This window comes from Dendrobates tinctorius, unplaced genomic scaffold (assembly GCF_039654945.1).
Source record: "Dendrobates tinctorius isolate UK_male_01 unplaced genomic scaffold, ASM3965494v1 ptg000022l, whole genome shotgun sequence".
NCBI classification, from domain to species: Eukaryota; Metazoa; Chordata; class Amphibia; order Anura; family Dendrobatidae; genus Dendrobates; species Dendrobates tinctorius.
Genome location: NW_027361690.1, coordinates 115026492 through 115043979, shown reverse-complemented (window position 1 = coordinate 115043979; position 17488 = coordinate 115026492). Strand labels below are relative to the sequence as shown.

Below are 17488 nucleotides of genomic sequence, written 5' to 3'. Positions count from 1 at the left end.
GTTTAATCCTGCAGTGCAACCCACCTATGTGTTCATCCATCTGGATCCAGTATATCCTGGAGGATTTAGCCACTAGACACGGAGCAGCTGCAGCTGTTTTTCTTCATGCCATTTTGAGCAGGTAATAAGATGCAGTAACGGGTCGGAGGCAGAGCAAGCGTTAACGTGGGGTTTAATTTAACAGGTATACTCCTCGCAGGGAGAAAACAGATAAAACAGTATAAAGGAACACAGGGGACGTAACTCAGGGGAAGCGAGTGTGAAGCATAGGGTAGGAAGTTCAAGGATAGCAAGCTTATCAGTCTGACGACTTCAGAATGTGGTTAGTTCAGGATGTGGACGTTGGCGCCAAAGCAGTGGGGCATAAGGGGTCCGGTATGGTCCTGGAAAAGATGGCGTCCTGGATCCTGGCGGCGGAGGTGATTCCTCATGGTCCGGTCTAGTCCTGAAAAAGGCAATGATGTTTCCTTGTGGTCCGATCGGTGTGTCAGGAAACGATGTGCCAGACAGAGCACTGTCTTTCCCCTTGTCAGCGTACAGGGACAATGAGCAACTCGATTCAGGTACAAAGGGAAACCCCTCACAGCGGGGGTCCCAATTCTCCAATCGGTGCGTGCGCAGGCTTATGTCCTGACTGGGCGTCCTGTCAATCACGGTCAGCGATGTCAGCGGGGACCAGGTACGTCGTTGTCGGCAGTCTCTGTTAGCAGCTTTTAGCCTCTTTTGGTTTTTGCCCGCTCTGCAGAGGCCCTGACACTGCCCTCCTGTGCGATGCATGTTCCCACGGCTACTAACTGATTTGCCGCATGCTGTGGCCCTTTTATCTTAGCCACACCCCCTACTCCTAGGTGCAGAGGTCGATCCGGAGCTTTAGGCTGAGTGCAGACGGAGTTTTGAGCCCTGCCGATTTTTCCGTGCAGAATGGAAGAAAACCGCAGGTCAAATGACCTGCATTTTTCCTGCGGATTTCTTCCATTTTTCACGCGGTTTTCATGCGGTTTTTGTGCGGTTTTCCATTGCGGTCTTCCCCCTGCGGATTTGGTAACAGGGGAGATAAAAAAACGCACAAAAGAAGTAACATGCTGCGGATTTTGTACCGCAGGAAAACCGCGCGGAAAAATCTGCAGCGTCTGCACAGCGTTTTTTTTTTTTTCATTCATTTTAAAGGTACTGTACATCACAATGCGGATATGCAACGTTTCTGCGCGGTAAAATCCGCTGCGGAAACGCTGCAAATCTGCATCGTGTGCACATGGCCTCAAGCTTTCCCCCGTGAAACCTGGGTGACAGCCCCGACAGTTCTGGATCAGTCAGGTGAGCAAAACCAGCACTCTCCTACTCTCCCTCCATAGGGTATCAACTTATTGTATGCTCCGTTTCCAGCTTCTAGATTTACACAAGCTGTGTATAACGCCACCCACACCCCTGATTGTCAGCTTTCTGTGTACACTGTACATTGTCAGCAAGCAGCCAATCACTGGGGGGAGCAGTTACACAGATTAGCTTGACTTGCCTGCACCTGAGACATAGTCAGGCTATGATGAGCTCCTACTGATAAAACACTGCATTGAAACTACAACACACAGCCTTATAAGTGATACATAGCTGGCATCAGACATTTTTGCCCTATATTATGCTACTCTCAGATTAAGTAGCAAAAACCTGCTGACAGATTCACTTTAAATATGGAATTAAAGTTGTATTCATACATCATACCACCACATAGAGTGTGATGTCTTTGTTCAGCGATGAGCCACTCAAGCAGTTTGCAAAGTGCCTATATACCGATAGAAATATATTTAGATTTGTGAGTCTTCAGTGGTTGATATCTTTTCCTGTATATACAGATATAAATATGTATATATTTCCTTCATATAGGGTGAGGTGAGGCACTCTCTTTCCTTATAGGGTGAGATGAGGCACTCTGTTTCCTTATAGGGTGAGATGAGGCACTCTGTTTCCTTATAGGGTGAGATGATGCACTCGGTTCCCTTATAGGGTGAGATGATGCACTCGGTTCCCTTATAGGGTGAGATGGGGCACTCTGTTTCCTTATAGGGTGAGGTGAGGCACTGTTTCCTTATAGGGTGAGGTGAGGCACTCTGTTTCCTTATAGGGTGAGGTGAGGCACTCTGTTTCCTTATAGGGTGAGGTGAGGCACTCTGTTTCCTTATAGGGTGAGATGAGGCACTCGGTTCCCTTATAGGGTGAGATGGGGCACTCTGTTTCCTTATAGGGTGAGGTGAGGCACTGTTTCCTTATAGGGTGAGGTGAGGCACTCTGTTTCCTTATAGGGTGAGATGAGGCACTCTGTTTCCTTATAGGGTGAGATGGGGCACTCTGTTTCCTTATAGGGTGAGGTGAGGCACCCTCTTTCCTTATAGGGTGAGGTGAGGCACCCTCTTTCCTTATAGGGTGAGGGGAGGCACTCTGTTTCCTTATAGGGTGAGGTGAGGCACTCTGTTTCCTTCTAGGGTGAGATGAGGCACTCTGTTTCCTTCTAGGGTGAGATGAGGCACTCTGTTTCCTTCTAGGGTGAGATGAGGCACTCTGTTTCCTTCTAGGGTGAGATGAGGCACTCTGTTTCCTTATAGGGTGAGAAGAGGCACTCTGTTTCCTTATAGGATGAGATGAGGCACTCTGTTTCCTTATAGGGTGAGATGAGGCACTCTGTTTCCTTATAGGGTGAGATGAGGCACCCTCTTTCCTTATAGGGTGAGATGAGGCACTCTGTTTCCTTATAGGGTGAGATGAGGCACCCTCTTTCCTTATAGGGTGAGATGAGGCACTCTGTTTCCTTATAGGGTGAGATGAGGCACTCTGTTTCCTTATAGGGTGAGATGAGGCACTCTGTTTCCTTATAGGGTGAGGTGAGGCACCCTCTTTCCTTATAGGGTGAGGTGAGGCACCCTCTTTCCTTATAGGGTGAGGCTCTCTGTTTCCTTATATGGTGAGATGAGGCACCCTCTTTCCTTATAGGGTGAGGTGAGGCACTCTGTTTCCTTATAGGGTGAGATGAGGCACTCTGTTTCCTTATAGGGTGAGATGAGGCACTCTGTTTCCTTATAGGGTGAGGCACTCTGTTTCCTTATAGGGTGAGGCACTCTGTTTCCTTATAGGGTGAGGTGAGGCACTCTGTTTCCTTATAGGGTGAGATGAGGCACTCTGTTTCCTTATAGGGTGACATGAGGCACTCTGTTTCCTTATAGTTTGAGATGAGGCACTCTGTTTCCTTATAGGGTGAGATGAGGCACTCTGTTTCCTTATAGGGTGAGATGAGGCACTCTGTTTCCTTATAGGGTGAGATGAGGCACTCTTTTTCCTTATAGTTTGAGATGAGGCACTCGGTTTCCTTATAGGGTGAGATGAGGCACTCGATTTCCTTATAGGGTGAGATGAGGCACTCTGTTTCCTTATAGGGTGAGATGAGGCACTCTGTTTCCTCATAGGGTGAGATGAGGCACTCTGTTTCCTCATAGGGTGAGGTGAGGCACTCTGTTTCCTTATAGGGTGAGATGAGGAACTCCGTTTCCTTATAGGGTGAGATGAGGCACTCTGTTTCCTTATAGGGTGAGGTGAGGCACTCTGTTTCCTTATAGGGTGAGATGAGGCACTCCGTTTCCTTATAGGGTGAGATGAGGCACTCTGTTTCCTTATAGGGTGAGATGAGGCACTCTGTTTCCTTATAGGGTGAGGTGAGGCACTCTGTTTCCTTATAGGGTGAGATGAGGCACTCTGTTTCCTTATAGGGTGAGATGAGGCACTCTGTTTCCTTATAGGGTGAGATGAGGCACTCTGTTTCCTTATAGGGTGAGGTGAGGCACTCTGTTTCCTTATAGGGTGAGATGGGGCACTCTGTTTCCTTATAGGGTGAGGTGAGGCACCCTCTTTCCTTATAGGGTGAGGTGAGGCACCCTCTTTCCTTACAGGGTGAGGTGAGGCACTCTATTTCCTTATAGGGTGAGGTGAGGCACTCTGTTTCCTTATAGGGTGAGATGAGGCACTCTGTTTCCTTATAGGGTGAGATGAGGCACTCTGTTTCCTTATAGGGTGAGATGAGGCACTCTGTTTCCTTATAGGGTGAGATGAGGCACTCTGTTTCCTTATAGTTTGAGATGAGGCACTCTGTTTCCTTATAGGGTGACATGAGGCACTCTGTTTCCTTATAGGGTGAGAAGAGGCACTCTGTTTCCTTATAGGATGAGATGAGGCACTCTGTTTCCTTATAGGGTGAGATGAGGCACTCTGTTTCCTTATAGGGTGAGATGAGGCACTCTGTTTCCTTATAGGGTGAGGTGAGGCACCCTCTTTCCTTATAGGGTGAGGTGAGGCACTCTGTTTCCTTATAGGGTGAGATGGGGCACTCTATTTCCTTATAGGGTGAGGTGAGGCACTGTTTCCTTATAGGGTGAGGTGTGGCACTCTGTTTCCTTATAGGGTGAGATGAGGCACTCTGTTTCCTTATAGGGTGAGATGGGGCACTCTGTTTCCTTATAGGGTGAGGTGAGGCACCCTCTTTCCTTATAGGGTGAGATGAGGCACTCTGTTTCCTTATAGGATGAGATGAGGCACTCTGTTTCCTTATAGGGTGAGAAGAGGCACTCTGTTTCCTTATAGGGTGAGAAGAGGCACTCTGTTTCCTTATAGGATGAGATGAGGCACTCTGTTTCCTTATAGGGTGAGATGAGGCACTCTGTTTCCTTATAGGGTGAGATGAGGCACTCTGTTTCCTTATAGGGTGAGATGAGGCACCCTCTTTCCTTATAGGGTGAGGTGAGGCACTCTGTTTCCTTATAGGGTGAGATGAGGCACCCTCTTTCCTTATAGGGTGAGATGAGGCACTCTGTTTCCTTATAGGGTGAGATGAGGCACTCTGTTTCCTTATAGGGTGAGGTGAGGCACCCTCTTTCCTTATAGGGTGAGGTGAGGCACTCTGTTTCCTTATAGGGTGAGGTGAGGCACCCTCTTTCCTTATAGGGTGAGGTGAGGCACTCTGTTTCCTTATAGGGTGAGATGAGGCACCCTCTTTCTTTATAGGGTGAGATGATGCACTCTGTTTCCTTATAGGGTGAGATGAGGCACCCTCTTTCCTTATAGGGTGAGGCACTCTGTTTCCTTATAGGGTGAGATGAGGCACTCTGTTTCCTTATAGGGTGAGCTGAGGCACTCTGTTTCCTTATAGGGTGAGATGGGGCACTCTGTTTCCTTATAGGGTGAGGTGAGGCACTCTGTTTCCTTATAGGGTGAGATGGGGCACTCTGTTTCCTTATAGAGTGAGGTGAGGCACCCTCTTTCCTTATAGGGTGAGATGAGGCACTCTGTTTCCTTATAGGGTGAGATGAGGCACTCTGTTTCCTTATAGGGTGAGGTGAGGCACTCTGTTTCCTTATAGGGTGAGATTAGGCACTCTGTTTCCTTATAGTTTGAGATGAGGCACTCTGTTTCCTTATAGGGTGAGATGAGGCACTCTGTTTCCTTATAGGGTGAGATGAGGCACTCTGTTTCCTTATAGGGTGAGGTGAGGCACCCTCTTTCCTTATAGGGTGAGGCACTCTGTTTCCTTATAGGGTGAGATGTGGCACTCTGTTTCCTTATAGGGTGAGGTGAGGCACCCTCTTTCCTTATAGGGTGAGGTGAGGCACCCTCTTTCCTTATAGGGTGAGGCTCTCTGTTTCCTTATAGGGTGAGATGAGGCACCCTCTTTCCTTATAGGGTGAGGTGAGGCACTCTGTTTCCTTATAGTTTGAGATGAGGCACTCTGTTTCCTTATAGGGTGAGATGAGGCACTCTGTTTCCTTATAGGGTGAGATGAGGCACTCTGTTTCCTTATAGTTTGATATGAGGCACTCTGTTTCCTTATAGGGTGAGATGAGGCACTCTGTTTCCTTATAGGGTGAGATGAGGAACTCCGTTTCCTTATAGGGTGAGATGAGGCACTCTGTTTCCTTATAGTTTGAGATGAGGCACTCTGTTTCCTTATAGGGTGAGGTGAGGCACTCTGTTTCCTTATAGGGTGAGATGAGGCACTCTGTTTCCTTATAGGGTGAGATGAGGCACTCTGTTTCCTTATAGGGTGAGATGAGGCACTCTGTTTCCTTATAGGGTGAGGTGAGGCACTCTGTTTCCTTATAGTTTGAGATGAGGCACTCTGTTTCCTTATAGGGTGAGGTGAGGCACTCTGTTTCCTTATAGGGTGAGGTGAGGCACTTATAGGATGAAATTATACACTCTCCAGACACTGAAAAATGACTGCCTCTGGAGGCCAGCTATTTAAGCCTCAGACCACTCCCTGGGGTGGAGAAAAGAGGGACAACCTCCCACCCGCTCCATGGTTGTCTGCAAAAAACACAGCGCATTAAAAAAATGCGCTGTTAATGTTAGCACTTAATGTGCTGGAGGAAGATCTCTGGGCTTTACATCACTGACACCATTAAGCGCAGGAAAACATATCTCACTTGCAGTACTTTACCAGTGACTTTGTCACAACATCTATACAGCTAGAGTAGCGATTGAGAACTGTAACCTGTATCGTGATCAGGAGGCAGCACTATCAGTCAGGTGGCAGCGTGACCAATGACTAGAAATGAGCAAACATTGTTGACGACCTCCTTTTTATTCGGCAAGCTATAGCGCTCACCGAGGACGCTGCAATGGAACCCAGATACCTGAATCACTCCCGATGATCAGCTGTTCGGCTCCGCAGCTGCATGTGTCACGGCTGTGTGACACTCACAACACACAGGCTCTCCATACATGTGCTGTGACTGTCGCACAGCCGTGACACATGCAGCTGCGGAGCCGAACAGCTGATCATCGGGAGTGATTCAGGTATCTGGGTTCCATTGCAGCGTCCTCGGTGAGCGCTATAGCTTGCCAAAAAAGGAGGGAACCGACGATGTTCGCTCATCTCTACTAATGACGCTCCCTTTTGGTTGCTCAGGTGGTTTCCTGATACGTGCTGTTATGGACGCAGAGACAGTGATCAGCCCTTTCTGCCCTTCATCTGCTGTGATATGGCCTCTGGACACTTGTTGAATGTTTTTTTATGGTAATTGGTTGTAAATCATTTTTATATTACATTATGGGTGATCTGTTTTTTTCCAATGTAATCTATCATGTTATTTTGTATGTTATGAATCCTGTTTGGTCATTTTGTTTTTGTGATCTTTATTAATCCATTCGGCACTCTAATGCACTTTTTGCCCCAACAATGAATGGAGCCTTGTCATGGAGTTATATCTGTATGTGTGTGGTCTTTTTCATATTGTCTTGCTAAGCTTCATAGCAGATACAGGGGCATCCAGTCATAGGACCGAGAACCATAGGATGTAAACAGCGTCGGACTGGAACACCTTGGGCCCACCAGAGAAAATCATTCTTGGGGCCCACTATGTAGCTGCATAGAGTTAAATACCAGACCACCAATTATGTGGTAAAACACGCTAATATCCGGGTATAATATAAGGTTGTACATGTCTTAATTATGTAGCAGGAGTTGGAGTAGCCCCCTCATAGAATATAAAGCAGCCCCCTCACATAGTATAATACAGCCATCTCATAGAATATAATGCAGCCATCTCATAGAATACAATACTGCCCCCCTCATAGGGTATAATGCACCCCCTCATAGGGTATAATGCACCCCCTCATAGGGTATAATGCACCCCCTCATAGGGTATAATGCACCCCCTCATAGGGTATAATACTGCCCCCCTCATAGGGTATAATACTGCCCCCCTCATAAGGTATAACACTGCCCCCCTCATAGGGTATAATGCACCCCCTCATAGGGTATAATGCACCCCCTCATAGGGTATAATACTGCCCCCCTCATAGGGTATAATACTGCCCCCCTCATAAGGTATAACACTGCCCCCCTCATAGGGAATAATGCACCCCCTCATAGGGTATAATGCTGCCCCCTCATAGGGTATAATACTGCCCCCCTCATAGGGTATAATACTGCCCCCCTCATAGGGAATAATGCACCCCCTCATAGGGTATAATGCACCCCCTCATAGGGAATAATGCTGCCCTCCTCATAGGGTATAATGCTGCCTCCTCATAGGGTATAATGCTGCCCCCTCATAGGGTATAATACTGCCCCCCTCATAGGGAATAATGCACCCCCTCATAGGGTATAATGCTATATAGATATATAGATATAGAGTTAGATAGATAGAGATAGAAAGATAGATGTAGAAATAGATAGATATAGAGATAGATAGCAGATAATGGATAGAAAGTAGATAATGGATAGATATAGATAGAAAGATTCATAGAGATAGATAGAGATAGATAAAGATATAAAGATAGATATAGAAAGAAAGATAGATAGATAGATCGATAGGTAGATAGATATAGAGATAGATAGAAAATAGATAATGGATAGATAGATAGATAGATATAGAGATAGATAGCTATAGATAGAAAGATAGATAGATATATAGATAGAGATAGATAATAGAGATAGATAATAGATAGAGATATACAGATATAATAATAATAATAATAATATAATATAGACATATAGAGATATAGAGATAAATATATATAGATACATGGCTATAAATAAAAATAGATATAGAGATATATAGAGATAGATAGATATAGAGATAATAGATATAGAGATAGATAGATAGATATAGAGATAGATATAGAGACAGATAGATATAGAAAGATAGATATAGAGATAGATATAGAGATAATAGCTAGATATAGAGATATGTATAGAGATAGATAGATATAGAGTTAGAAAGATAGATATAGAGAGATATAGAGATAGATAGAGATAGCTAGATAGATAGATGGATAGATAGATATAGATAATAGAGATAATAGATAGATATAATAGATAGATATAGAGATAGATATAGAGATAGCTGGATAGATCAATAGATAGATAGATAAAGAGAGATAGAGATAGAGATTGATAGATAATGAGATATAGAGATAGATATAGAGATATAGTGTTAGATAGAAAGATAGCTATAGAGATAGATAGATATGGATATAGAGATAGATATGGATATAGAGATAACATATATAGAGATAGATAGATAGATATAGAGATAGATAGATATAGAGATAGATAGATAGATATAGAGATAATATATAGATAGATAGATATAGAGATAATATATAGATAGCTATAGAGAGAGATATAGAGATAGATATAGAGAGAAACAGATATATATATAGATATAGATATAGAGATAGATAGGTAGATAGATATAGAGATAATAGATATAGAGATAGATAGATAGAGATAGAGAGAGCGGTAGATAGAGAGAGAGATAGATACAGAGATCGATAAATAGATAGAGAGATAGATATAGATATAGATAATAGATAGAGATAGATAGATAAAGATAGATAATAAATATAGAGATAACAGATAGATATAGAGATAGAGTAAGATAGAAAGATATAGAGATAGGTAGATATAGATAATAGAGATAGCTAGATAGATAGTAATAATAGATATATATAGATATAGATAGATTTAGATAGAAAGATATAGAGATATATGTAGAGATAGAAAGATAGATATAGAGATATAGATATAGATAATAGATAGAGATAAATAGATAGATAGAGAAAGATAGATAGATATAGAGATAGATATAGAGATAGAAAGATAGATAGATATACAGAGAGATAGATATAGAGATAGAGATAAATAGATAGATAGATATAGAGAGAGATATAGAGAGAAATAGATATAGATATAGAGATAATAGATATATATAGAGAGATAGATATAGAGAGAGATAGATACAGAGAAAAGATATAGAGATAAACAGATAAAGATAGATAGATATAGAGATAGAAAGATAGATATAGAGATAGAGCGATAGATAGATATACAGAGAGATAGATATAGAGATATATAGATAGATAGCTATAGAGATATAGAGATAGATATAGAGAGAAATAGAGATAGATATAGAGATAGATATATAGATATAGCTATAGAGATAGAGCGATAGATAGCGAGAGATATAGATATAGAGATAGATAGATACAGAGAAAAGATATAGAGATAGATAACGGATAGATAAATAGATAGATAGGTATAGAGATAGATAGATATAGATATTAGATAGAGATATATATAGATAAAGATAGATAGATATAGATGGTAGCTAGATAGATAATAAATATAGAGATAATAGATATAGAGATAGATAGAGTAAGATAGATAGATATAGAGATAGATAGATAGACATAATAGATAGATATAGAGATATATATAGAAAGATATAGAGATAGATAGATAGATATGGAGATAGATGTAGAGATAAAAGATAGATATAAAGATAGAGCGATAGAGATAGATATAGAAATAGATAGATATAATAGATAGAGATAGAAAGATAGATAGATATAAGAGAGATAGAGAGAGAGATATATAGAGAAATAGAGATAGATAGATAGAGAGAGACAGAGAGAGCGAGAGAGATATATATAAAAAAACAAACCACAATACTCACCTCTCCTCCTCCCTCCCACGCTGATCCCGGCTTCAGTGTCAGGAGCTGCCCCCTCTGCCAGACACACAGCGGGTGCGCGATGTAGTGACGTCATCGCGCACTGGCTGTGAGTCAGGAGCAGAGAGGACTGAGGGCGGCGCCGGCCCTGATGCAGAGCAGCTTACTGGGCTGGGGGCGGGGCCTCTGGGGGTGGAGACTGTGAAATGATATTCACTGCTTCGCAGTGAATATTCATTTCTCTTTAGCAGCGGGGACAGGGGCTCCTGCCTCCTGACACCCGCTGCTGCTCCGCTGGCAGGGGCCCCCATAGCAGCTGCATGGTGTGCGACACACCACTGGCTGGGGGCCCCTGGAGCAGTGGGGGCCCTAGGCAACTGCTGGCCCTGTATGCCAGCAGGTGCCAGGGCCCACCAGATGCCAGGGCCCACCGGAGAATCCACCGGTTCCCCGGTGGGCCAGTCCCACGCTGGATGTAAACCATGATCAAGATCATGAACAACCCTAAACAATGGCTGTCCTTTCTATTTATGCTGACTTATCAACAAAACTTTACCTGGATCAAAGAATTGAAGAATTTTCTGAGGCTCCTGACTGTGGAAGAAGCTGACATGGTAGATGATAAAAATGACCACTGTTGTTTCTGCAAACTTCCTATCATAAGCTGTTATGTGTGTACACAAGGAATAAAACTATTTCTGGCCGTTATATCAGCTGTTTCCTGCCTTTTTAACCAATTTCCCGCTCTGCAGACTGCTGCTATTTTCAGTTCTCTCTGAGGTTGCAGGTGAAGACTAGCTGCAATGGCATCTCCCATACACAGCACACAAAGAAAAATGAAACCCTGGCCTTCTTTTTCTAAAGCACACAGGCAGAAGTAACAGCAGTGCCAGCACGTAGGACATTACTGAGCTGTGTAGCTATGAATCCAGAACATAAGTGAAAAACATTTGCTAACAGCTGCCATTTTGCTTGCCCATGTCTTCCTGGTTTCTCACTTTTTGGCGTTCTCTCCACTCATGTCCATAGCATTTAAAGGGAATCTTTCAGTAGAATCAACCTTACTAAGCCGTTTATATGGGCATGTAGGTCATAGGAAGCTGAATAAAATAATACCTTGATATCTGCAATCCGATGTCTTATTCCAAAGAAATCCACATTCTTCTTAGTATGTAAATGAGATATTATGATCAAGGGGACGGACATAGATCTTCCTGAGAATCTTTCTCCAGACCTTATTTTGAATGGGGGCGTTACCATTGTGAGACATGTAGATTAGGAGAGCAGACTATCTGTCATTACATGTCTCACACTGATAAGCTCTGGAGGCAGATTCTCAGGTAGATCTATGCCCGGCCCATAGATCTTAACAGCTCATTTGCATATTAAGAAGAATGTGGATTTCTCTGGAACAAGACATCAGATCGCAGATATCAAGGTACCATTTTATTCAGTTTCCTGTGACCTATGTCCATATAGAGACCTTAGGAGTGTTGATTGTACTGACAGATTCCCTTTAATAGAAGGTGTAACATTATACTTCTTTGAGCTGGCAGACCATCTTGCTTTGACTGATACATAATTGAATTGTTTTTGTCAGACTGCATGATGTGTTCACCAGGGAGAGGAAGCAGTGGCTGATAAGGAAGCAGAATTTTCTGATAAGATATACTATAAGAAACATTTCTTACTGTCAGGGCTCCTACCCATGACGTTGGTATTGTCAAGTTGTTTACCTGGGGGGGGAAACCAGAGCATCACCTAGCCCCCCACCTGTATAACATTCATTACGCCACTCACCAAGACACGGAGACTAGAAATTTCTTTAGATTTTATATGGCCACAGCAGCCTTTATTAAACACCAAACAATAAATCATACATCACATAAATACGATCACTTGAACACTGAGAAGGAGTCCTTGAAAGCCCCAAGATCTTGGTGAAGAAGCCCGAAATGCTGTGGACAAAACCCATCATATTGCTCCAAGCCATTACCCCACTGGCTCGGGAGCATCAACACCGATATATATTGTCCACTAAGCTACTTGGGAATCCGCTCACTTCTGTCGGAAACTCCCCATCCGCCTTTCACCAGATCACCACCAACATACCATTGAACGAAGGAGACCCTAGACACAGTTTCCAAAACCAATTTTCAACCGACTTAAAGGACTCCCCCCCCCCCCCCCCTTTCCAAACCGCCATGACCCAAAATAAACTTGATTGTCATCATGTACCAAAAAACAGGGAGGGAGGGTGGAACTGCTTGTGCGTTGGGGAGCAGGATCTGAAAGGGGAGGGGGATGCCCCTGCCCCTCCCCTATATACCCCCCAACACCCCTCCTCCTGAGTACTCCCCCTGTTAAACCTTACCACCCCCCTGTCATGCTGGCCTCCGCCTATGCCTCATGTGGGAGGGTGGGGAGGCTCAGCTCCGGCCATTTCTTGACATTGGTATTGTCAAGTTGTTTACCTGGGGGTGGGGGGAACGAGAGCATCACGGCATCACCTAGCCCCCCACCTGTATAACATTCATTACGCCACTCACCAAGACACGGAGACTAGAAATTTCTTTGGATTTTATATGGCCACAGCAGCCTTTATTAAACACCAAACAATAAACAATGAATCATACATCACATAAATACAGTCACTTGAACACTGAGAAGGAGTCCTTGAAGCCCCAAGATCTTGGTGAAGAAGCCCGAAATGCTGTGGACAAAACCCATCATATTGCTCCAGCCGTTACCTCACTGGCTCGGGAGCACCATCACCGATATATATTGTCCACTAAGCTACTTGGGGATCCGCTCACTTCTGTCGGAAACTCCCAATCCACCTTTCAACAGATCACCACCAACATACCATTGAACGAAGGAGACCCTAGACACTGAGTCTCCAAAACCAATTTTCAACCAACTTCAAGGATTCCCCTCCCTTTCCAAACCGCTACAACGAGGGCCCTTGAACACCTCAACGGCCCGAGACCCCCCCAACTCGCCATGCTATGGCCCGCTCTATGCCCTCCTGACGAGCGAGAGCCCAAATATTGGAGCCAACCGAATTCAGATGGACCCCATCGGCCGGCCAAAAATCACCCTCTCCCTTTTTCAAATCAAAGTGTCGCACAACCACTCCCCCATTCCTGATGACAAAAGAAGACACTGCCCTTTTGACCTTTATCCTGGCCTTGTTGACCTTTATCCAGGACCTCATGGAACGCCATCGCCTACGAGGAACAATGTCGGACCAAACAATAGTGACCCCCCGATATAGCAACCACAGCCGCAAACAATCCTGCTTAATGTCCCTTATCAATTCCCGAAACGGTCGAACCGCCAGATCGTTACCCCCGACATGAAGCACCAGAATGTCCAGTGCGCGGTCCAACCGAACGCACTCGTGTATTTCCTGCAAAACCCGTCTCCACTCTATCCCCCTAAAACCACACCATTTCAACAAGGCCGTGGTCCTGGAAAAGTCCAACTGTCTGCCTTCGTTCCGGACATCGGCTCGCAATGCTCCCCAATAAACGAAGGAATGACCAAAAATCCACACCAGCAACGGCTCGACACCTGAAATAAAAAAGGCAGTGCAAACATCAAATCCAACCTAAATTAAACATGGATGCAACCCTCTGAATCACCAGTCACCTCCCACCGGCCTAATATAACTTCGGTAACGATTGGACGCCCAACCGCCAATGCGCTGTATAGAAAATGAACCCAAACCCCTATCCTGAAAGTATGAGAGCAAAATGGGATTCGTCCAGTCCCAACAATCGAATGGACTTCTTAAGAACAGCGCCAAATTGGTATCTGGACATACTGGTGCCATCCACGTGACACAACAGGGAACCGCTCAAGTTGGGATGAAATTCTCAAAAACTCTGCAAACACTGAATGGGACACATTAAAGAACCAGGCACACTGCCCAACACCACTCGACAGCCTTTTCCTGACTGATCCGTCTTGAATCGCCGTAGCCAAAACTCAACGCCCCGTGCGGTCAACACAACATCCCTGGCCAGTATGCCACCGATCGATTCTTTATTGCCCGACACGAGCTCCCCTACCCTCAATGCGCCAAAGAATGCAAACGAAAAGGCTAGACGAAACAACAAAACCTCGTAGCGTGAAGAACACGCTGACTCCAAAATGCCGCCCAACTGTTCCAATACATTAAAAGATATCGGACGCCTCAAATCGCCCCCGCTTTTTTGCCGCCTGTTTCACCAAAAATGTCTTTGTCAAATCACGATGGCCGCGCAAGCGGAAGCCAAAAGACAACCCTGACAACACCTGCATGGCTTTCGCACCAGACCAACCCTCGGAGGCCCTGTGCCCCAACCAAGACAAAATTCCCTCCTGATCAAGCCCGGGCCCAACAACCGCGGCAGCTGCAAGAACCTACTCCCACTTGCGCCAGACTGCCCGGTATGCCTCCCAAGTTTCTGGGGCTAAAGAAGATTCAATCGGCAACTCCGCGGCCCGTAAGCCACTTTCCACAGCTCCTCCGGACAAGCTAAACTCATGATCTCTGCCTCTGGCGCCAAAGAGCGGAACCGATCCCACTGCGAACGAGAAAGAGAGTCAGCTATATCGTTCTTGACACCTGGAACATGTGTCGCAGTCACATGTGCATTCAAATCCAAACATAGTAAGACCAACTGTTGCAACACTCGAACGACTGGGGGAGACGATGCAGTAAAACCATCAATCGCGCACACCACGCCCGTGTTATCGCAATTAAAACGCACGCGCCGGTCCCGAAACTCCCGTCCCCACAAATGTACAGCTATGAGAATTGGAAAGATCTCCAACAAAGTGATGTTGCGTACCAAGCCATCCGTAATCCACTCATTGGGCCACTGGGACGCGCACCACTGCCCCCTGAAGTAAGCCCCAAATCTGACACCGCCAGCCACATCCATGAACAACTCCAACGTGTCGTTGCTGACCACCTCTTCCATTACCAACGAACGGCCGTTGTACCCCTCCAGAAAAGACTCCCAAATCGCCAAATCTGCCCTGAGTTCCGCCGATAATCGGATGAAATGATGAGGGGCTCGAATCCCTGCAGTCACGCTTGCCAGCCGACGTGAGAAGACTCGCCCCATCGACATACAGTGGGGAAAAAAAGTATTTAGTCAGTCAGCAATAGTGCAAGTTCCACCACTTAAAAAGATGAGAGGCGTCTGTAATTTACATCATAGGTAGACCTCAACTATGGGAGACAAACTGAGAAAAAAAAATCCAGAAAATCACATTGTCTGTTTTTTTTTCATTTTATTTGCATATTATGGTGGAAAATAAGTATTTGGTCAGAAACAAGCAATCAAGATTTCTGGCTCTCACAGACCTGTAACTTCTTCTTTAAGAGTCTCCTCTTTCCTCCACTCATTACCTGTAGTAATGGCACCTGTTTAAACTTGTTATCAGTATAAAAAGACACCTGTGCACACCCTCAAACAGTCTGACTCCAAACTCCACTATGGTGAAGACCAAAGAGCTGTCAAAGGACACCAGAAACAAAATTGTAGCCCTGCACCAGGCTGGGAAGACTGAATCTGCAATAGCCAACCAGCTTGGAGTGAAGAAATCAACTGTGGGAGCAATAATTAGAAAATGGAAGACATACAAGACCACTGATAATCTCCCTCGATCTGGTGCTCCACGCAAAATCCCACCCCGTGGGGTCAGAATGATCACAAGAACGGTGAGCAAAAATCCCAGAACCACGCGGGGGGACCTAGTGAATGAACTGCAGAGAGCTGGGACCAATGTAACAAGGCCTACCATAAGTAACACACTACGCCACCATGGACTCAGATCCTGCAGTGCCAGACGTGTTCCACTGCTTAAGCCTGTACATGTCCGGGCCCGTCTGAAGTTTGCTAGAGAGCATTTGGATGATCCAGAGGAGTTTTGGGAGAATGTCCTATGGTCTGATGAAACCAAACTGGAACTGTTTGGTAGAAACACAACTTGTCGTGTTTGGAGGAAAAAGAATACTGAGTTGCATCCATCAAACACCATACCTACTATAAAGCATGGTGGTGGAAACATCATGCTTTGGGGCTGTTTCTCTGCAAAAGGGCCAGGACGACTGATCCGGGTACATGAAAGAATGAATGGGGCCATGTATCGTGAGATTTTGAGTGCAAACCTCCTTCCATCAGCAAGGGCATTGAAGATGAAACGTGGCTGGGTCTTTCAACATGACAATGATCCAAAGCACACCGCCAGGGCAACGAAGGAGTGGCTTCGTAAGAAGCATTTCAAGGTCCTGGAGTGGCCTAGCCAGTCTCCAGATCTCAACCCTATAGAAAACCTTTGGAGGGAGTTGAAAGTCCGTGTTGCCAAGCAAAAAGCCAAAAACATCACTGCTCTAGAGGAGATCTGCATGGAGGAATGGGCCAACATACCAACAACAGTGTGTGGCAACCTTGTGAAGACTTACAGAAAACGTTTGACCTCTGTCATTGCCAACAAAGGATATATCACAAAGTATTGAGATGAAATTTTGTTTCTGACCAAATACTTATTTTCCACCATAATATGCAAATAAAATGAAAAAAAAAAAACCAGACAATGTGATTTTCTGGATTTTTTTTTCTCAGTTTGTCTCCCATAGTTGAGGTCTACCTATGATGTAAATTACAGACGCCTCTCATCTTTTTAAGTGGTGGAACTTGCACTATTGCTGACTGACTAAATACTTTTTTTCCCCACTGTAACTCGACATGCAAAGTTTAGCTTCCCCAACAAAGACTGGAGGTCGCGCAGTGACAACTTATTCAAACGGCGCACTCGGACCACCTCTGCCCGCAGATCCGCCAACTTATCCCCAAGCAGCTGGAACTCACAATTCACCGTGTCAAAAAACAGGGAGGGAGGGTGGGACTGCTTGTGCATTGGGGAGCAGGATCTGAAAGGGGAGGGGGACGCCCCCGCCCCTCCCCTATATACCCCCCAACACCCCTTCCTCCTGA

At 44.9% G+C, this 17488-nt stretch overlaps 1 long non-coding RNA gene across 1 annotated transcript in view; it reads left to right on the top strand.

The window, feature by feature from the left end:
• Nucleotides 1-17488, top strand: part of LOC141084366 (uncharacterized) — a 107737-nt gene that overhangs the window by 1040 nt on the left and 89209 nt on the right. The window lies entirely within an intron of this gene.